Source organism: Palaemon carinicauda, chromosome 10, assembly GCF_036898095.1.
Source record: "Palaemon carinicauda isolate YSFRI2023 chromosome 10, ASM3689809v2, whole genome shotgun sequence".
Classification (NCBI taxonomy): Eukaryota; Metazoa; Arthropoda; class Malacostraca; order Decapoda; family Palaemonidae; genus Palaemon; species Palaemon carinicauda.
This window is the reverse complement of record NC_090734.1, coordinates 115,411,547-115,419,046: the sequence shown is the minus strand read 5'-3', so window position 1 is coordinate 115,419,046 and position 7,500 is coordinate 115,411,547.

Below are 7,500 nucleotides of genomic sequence, written 5' to 3'. Positions count from 1 at the left end.
TAATTCTCTCTCTCTCTCTCTCTCTCTCTCTCTCTCTCTCTCTCTCTCTCTCTCTCTCTCTCTCTCTCTCTCTCTCCAATTCTATTTGATAACTTTCTCTGGCATTTCTATGGTTTTTTATGAAAATTGTGTGGCTAAGCAAAAGTCAATGGATACGAGAGAGAGAGAGAGAGAGAGAGAGAGAGAGAGAGAGAGAGATTTTATAATAAAGTTCAGACTTAATTGTACACAATAAACCAAAATCCTTTTAATTAACTTCCACCATGATTGGTCTACATATGACCATGGTGTAGCTTCCCCCATCGACTCCATCCAAATCAAAAATATTGATAATGAAATAAGAGATCCTCACTGGGTCTCGAAAAGGGTTAGCTTACAATCACCTGTCTAAAAAACGAAATAAAATGAGAAAATTTATTTTACGTGACCTGCGAAAACTGGTAGTTGAATTTTATATATATATATATATATATATATATATATATATATATATATATATATATATATATATATATGTGTGCATCCATGTGTGTGTCAAATCATTTGTTCATATATATATATATATATATATATATATATATATATATATATATATATATATATATTGTTATGAACTTCAAGATGGTCTGAAGTTGAAGTTCTTACGGACCTGATATTTCAGATCAGTACCACAAGAAGGGTATGATCCCTGACAAAAACAACACTCAAAGAGTACAATCTCAGAGAGGATACACAAAACGAGAAACTATAGATTAACAATAATTTATTACATCAAAAATTTATTATAATAAAAGAACCCCGCTGAAAACTGAATAATGGGGAGAAAAATACAAGCACACACAATGCCAAAGCAGTCACTCCTTCAATTGCCTACCTAACTAACATGCTAAGGAATAAGAGAAAGTATTCAGTGGAAGAAAGAAAAACACTCTTTCCCCAACATACGATAGGCGGAGACTCAAAATGGGGGGGGAAACCTTAACCTATAACTTAACCTGAATTTTTACAAACAAAGTACATTGTACTAAAGACATACTCATTTAACAATATAAAACTCATAACTCAAGTAGAATCCATTAATTGTCGCACGAAAAATCATCCAAGGACGTCTCTAGTTAAGTGTAGACACTGACACTAACTAAATAAGGGGTTGCTGTACCACCACATGAAGAAACTATAAAAATGTTAATAACAATAAAGTGGGCTTACTCTTCTTCGCCACTAAAGGGCCTCCTCACGACTCCAAGGGCACAGTGTTCAGGCAGAGGCAGGTGACTAAATGGCGTATATTACGCTCGCATTATGGGCCATCCACAGGAGCAAATGCTATGCTCTACTTCAACAAAAGATCTGTAGAAATCCCCGGTGAGGCACAAAGTCCAATCTTCCATCAACGGGTCCCAAACAATCTAGCTTCGGACAAAGGGCACAAGCACACAGGGTCACTCTTTAGTGACGCAACAACATGCGGGAGTGCTCAAGGAAGACTCTTCCATCCAAAAGTACACTGCCGTAAACTGCCAAAAATATAGCACACTGGTCCTTCTATAGCGGAGCCGAGTACAGAACTCCCGTACAAATATCACAAGGCCCCCTCGAAAACTCCGGGAAAGGGGCAAAATATGACGTGGCACGGACGATGAAGCCAAACCACCATCACAAGCATGAAAAAAAAGAAACAAACTTCATGGGCGGAGTACCAATATAAATTATAAACAACCGTTAATGAGAGGCAAAAGACCCATATCCAGCGTTCAGGGAGAAACTCAAAGGAAACTGGATTAAACAAGAAAAACTTACGTTAAAAAGGTCATCAAAACTGAATAAATTACGTTAATTTATAATAATATATATATATATATATATATATATATATATATATATATATATATATATGTATGTATGTGTGTGCATCCATGTGTGTGTCAAATCATTTGTTCATATATATATATATATATATATATATATATATATATATATATATATATATATATATATATATATATATATATATATATATATATATATATATATATATATATATATGTGTGTGTGTGTGTGTGCATCCATGTGTGTGTCAAATCATTTGTTCATATATATATATATATATATATATATATATATATATATATATATATATATATATATATATATATATATATATATATATATGATAAATTTTTTGCACATTTTTACGTGTTTTTCATATTCAAATAAGCCATATATATTTTTGATATATTAATGTCTGGATTCTCTTAACGACCTCGGGATCAGAGCCCCAGGCGAAATCACACAAAGACAAGAGCTTGGCTCCGGCCGGGAATCGAACCTTGGTCGGCAAGCTTATATAGACAGTGACTAACCCATTCGGCCACGAAGAAAGATAAAAGTCAATGACAATTCTACTGTACTTATACCTGTCGAATTCAGGTATTTTGTACTTAGAATTGAAATCAACCCATCTTCACCATCGTAGCTAATTGGTAGTTTGTTACTTGGCATTCAATTAATGATAAATTTTGCACATTTTTACGTGTTTTTCATATTCAAATAAGCCATATATATTTTTGATATATTAATGTCTGGATTCTCTTAACGACCTCGGGATCAGAGCCCCAAGCGAAATCACACAAAGACAAGAGCTTGGCTCCGGCCGGGAATCGAACCCTCGTCGGCAAGCTTATATAGACAGTGACTAACCCATTCGGCCACGAAGAAAGATAAAAGTCAATGACAATTCTACTGTACTTATACCTGTCGAATTCAGGTATTTTGTACTCAGAATTGAAATCAACCCATCTTCACCATCGTAGCTAATTGGTAGTTTGTTACTTGGCATTCAATTAATGATAAATTTTGCATATTTTTACGTGTTTTTCATATTCAAATAAGCCATTTATATTTTTGATATATTAACCCTGGATAGGTACGGTCCTCGGACACCCCTTTAAGGGTATACTCGGACGCGAACGACCCCGACTCCAAAAAAAATTCTTGAAAAATCAGTTTTTGCAGTAACCTCCTTTTTTCTTTTGCCAAAAAAAAATTCAATGAATGCTTAAAACAACTGTAAAGATAAATACTACTCATCTGCAGAAAAACTATTTATTATAAATATTTTAAAAAATTAAGTAGAAAAAAAAAAAGACCTGACATAAAAATTCATAAAAAAAAAGTTTATACATATATACACAAATCCTTTTAGGAATTGATTCTTGAATGTTTAGGACACATCTTGATGTATTTTGGATGAAGTCAGACCCAAGGAGGTGAAGATCTGAAATGAGAAAAAAGGGTAACTTTTTTTGGCCAAAAAAAATTGTCCAAAATTCATGAATTTTTTTGGGTACCCAAATGAAATAGGAAGTGGCTAATTTTTTTAGGGAATAAACATATGTTATCCTAAAATAGAAATATGTAAAAAAATCTTCATTATTTTGTAAATTACATTTATATCAGGGGCCATATCTAAAGGTAATTTTTTGAGTACTTGGAAATTTCGTAAAAAAATACATATATTTAATATATAATATGATATTTATGCAGGTAAAAATATACCAAAATATCACAAATTCTATAGGGAACAAGAATATATATAGATAGGGCAGCTTACGCTTCGGATATGTCCACAAAATGGCCGCCAACCCCACTGACTCAGACTCCCTAATCTGCCACTTGAAATGTAGGAAGGGTATGTCAATTTCAAGGTGTTATTTACTAATCTAATTATTATTGGATATGCATAAAAATTGTATGGTGGGTTGCTGGATAATTGTCGATTATTTTACGGCTATAAAATTAAAATTCTGACCCAAAAAATTTTTTTTGAAGGGAAATAAAATCGAAAAAAAAAATGTAAAACAATATTTTAGCTAAAAAAATTTGATGATATTCAATCAAAAAAAAAGTAAACAAAATTTTCCGACAAATAAACATCTAGAGGAATCATTACTCTGTGATAGTTCCTTAGTACGTAGTAATTTTGAAAGAATTGGGAAAAAACTAAAAAATGGCAATCACCGGAAAATCGAACACATACCTATATATACGCCATATCTGGCTAAAAAAAAGATAGGCATGGGTAGCCAGATCATCTAGAAACACTTTCCAACACTATAAAAATATAAGTTTTGCGACACTACTTGCCAATTCCTTACGGTAACATGACTAAGCAAAAAAATGCAAAACAAATAAAAAGGGGCACTCGTGGAAAAATGGCCATTCTAATATACGGCATTTCAGAAAGAAAAAAATTTCAGCCACGTGCTAGGCAAACCATCAAGGCATATTTTCCGACAAATAAACATATAAATGAAATATTACTCTGTGATAGTTCCTTAGTACGTAGTAATTTTGAAAGAAATGGGAAAAAACGAAAAAATGGCAATCACAGGAAAATCGAACACATACTTATATATACGCCATATCTGGCTAAAAAAAAAATAGGCATGAGTAGCCAGATCATCTAGAAACACTTTCCAACACTATAAAAATATAAGTTTTGCGACACTACTTGCCAATTCCTTACGGTAACATGACTAAGCAAAAAAATGCAAAACAAATAAAAAGTTGCACTCGCGGAAAAATGCCCAACATTCTAATATACGGCATCTCAGATAAAAAAAAAGACATGCACGTGTTAGCCCAACCATCAAGGCACACTTTCTAACACATAAACATGAAAAAAAAATCAATAATATACGGCAATTCCTTACTACGTAGTAAATTTTTACAAATATTGAAAAAAAACAGAAATTGGCAACCGCAGTTAAATACCCAATATACCAATAACTACGTCGTATCTAACAAAAACAAAATCACGCATGGGTAGCCTGATCATCTAGACACACTTTCCAACATTAAAAAAGCAAAAGTTTTACGACACTATTTCGCAATATCTTACGGAAAAATGACTTGGCAAAAAAATGAAAAAAAATTAAAAAGGGACACTCGCGGTAAAATGCCCGACATTCTAATATACGACATCTCAGATAAAAAAAAAGACATGCACGTGTTAGCCCAACCATCAAGGCACACTTTCTAACACATAAACATGAAAAAAAAATGAATAATATACGGCAATTCCTTACTACGTAGTAATTTTTACAAATATTGAAAAAAAAAACAGAAATTGGTAACCGCAGTTAAATACCCAATATACCAATAACTACGTCGTATCTGACAAAAACAAAGTCATGCATGGGTAGCCAGATCATCTAGACACACTTTCCAACACTAAACAAGCAAAAGTTTTACGACACTATTTGACAATATCTTACGGAAAAATTACTTGGCAAAAAAATGAAAAAAAATGAAAAAGGGGCACTCGCGGTAAAATGGTCCTCGTGGTGATGAACGACATTTTAACTAAAAAAAAAAACATGCACATGGTAGCCAAACAATCCACCAAGACTATCCGCAACTGATAACCTATACAAGTTGCACCATTCTACGACAATTTCATAATACGTAATAACTTTGATAATTATGCAAACTACCTCAGAAGGGTAAACTCGGACGCGAACGACCCCGACGCGTCTCAGAAATCGGGGAAGGAGTACAGCTACAGCAATGCACATCTGGACACTACTAGAGCGTGTAGGGGAGACACCTCCTGCAGGTCGATCACCCACAAATTCAGTCACAGGGGTGAGTCACGTGAGAAAAACCTGTTTTTTTTTGACGCTCGGGGTCGCAAACGACCCACCGTACCTATCCAGGGTTAATGTCTGGATTCTCTTAACGACCTCGGGATCAGAGCCCCAGGCGAAATCACACAAAGACAAGAGCTTGGCTCCGGCCGGGAATCGAACCCTGGTCGGCAAGCTTATATAGACAGTGACTAACCCATTCGGCCACGAAGAAAGATAAAAGTCAATGACAATTCTACTGTACTTATACCTGTCGAATTCAGGTATTTTGTACTTAGAATTGAAATCAACCCATCTTCACCATCGTAGCTAATTGGTAGTTTATTACTTGGCATTCAATTAATGATAAATTTTACACATTTTTACGTGTTTTTCATATTCAAATAAGCCATATATATTTTTGATATATTAATGTCTGGATTCTCTTAACGACCTCGGGATCAGAGCCCCAGGCGAAATCACACAAAGACAAGAGCTTGGCTCCGGCCGGGAATCGAACCCTGGTCGGCAAGCTTATATAGACAGTGACTAACCCATTCGGCCACGAAGAAAGATAAAAGTCAATGACAATTCTACTGTACTTATACCTGTCGAATTCAGGTATTTTGTACTTAGAATTGAAATCAACCCATCTTCACCATCGTAGCTAATTGGTAGTTTGTTACTTGGCATTCAATTAATGATAAATTTTGCACATTTTTACGTGTTTTTCATATTCAAATAAGCCATATATATTTTTGATATATTAATGTCTTTATTCTCTTAACGACCTCGGGATCAGAGCCCCAGGCGAAATCACACAAAGACAAGAGCTTGGCTCCGGCCGGGAATCGAACCCTGGTCGGCAAGCTTATATAGACAGTGACTAACCCATTCGGCCACGAAGAAAGATAAAAGTCAATGACAATTCTACTGTACTTATACCTGTCGAAAAATATATATGGCTTATTTGAATATGAAAAACACGTAAAAATGTGCAAAATTTATCATTAATTGAATGCCAAGTAACAAACAACCAATTAGCTACGATGGTGAAGATGGGTTGATTTCAATTATAAGTACAAAATACCTGAATTCGACAGGTATAAGTACAGTAGAATTGTCATTGACTTTTATCTTTCTTCGTGGCCGAATGGGTTAGTCACTGGCTATATAAGCTTGCCGACCAGGGTTCGATTCCCGGCCGGAGCCAAGCTCTTGTCTTTGTGTGATTTCGCCTGGGTCTCTGATCCCGAGGTCGTTAAGAGAATCCAGACATTAATATATCAAAAATATATATGGCTTATTTGAATATGAAAAACACGTAAAAATGTGCAAAATTTATCATTAATTGAATACCAAGTAACAAACTACCAATTAGCTACGATGGTGAAGATGGGTTGATTTCAATTCTAAGTACAAAATACCTGAATTCGACAGGTATAAGTACAGTAGAATTGTCATTGACTTTTATCTTTCTTCGTGGACGAATGGGTTAGTCACTGTCTATATAAGCTTCCCGACCAGGGTTCGTTTCCTGGTCGGAGCCAAGCTCTTGTCTTTGTGTGATTTCGCCTGGGGCTCTGATCCCGATGTCGTTAAGAGAATCCAGACATTAATATATCAAAAATATATATGGCTTATTTGAATATGAAAAACACGTAAAAATGTGCAAAATTTATCATTAATTGAATGCCAAGTAACAAACTACCAATTAGCTACGATGGTGAAGATGGGTTGATTCCAATTCTAAGTACAAAATACCTGAATTCGACAGGTATAAGTACAGTAGAATTGTCATTACTTTTATCTTTCTTCGTGGCCGAATGGGTTAGTCACTGTCTATATAAGCTTGGCGACCAGGGTTCGA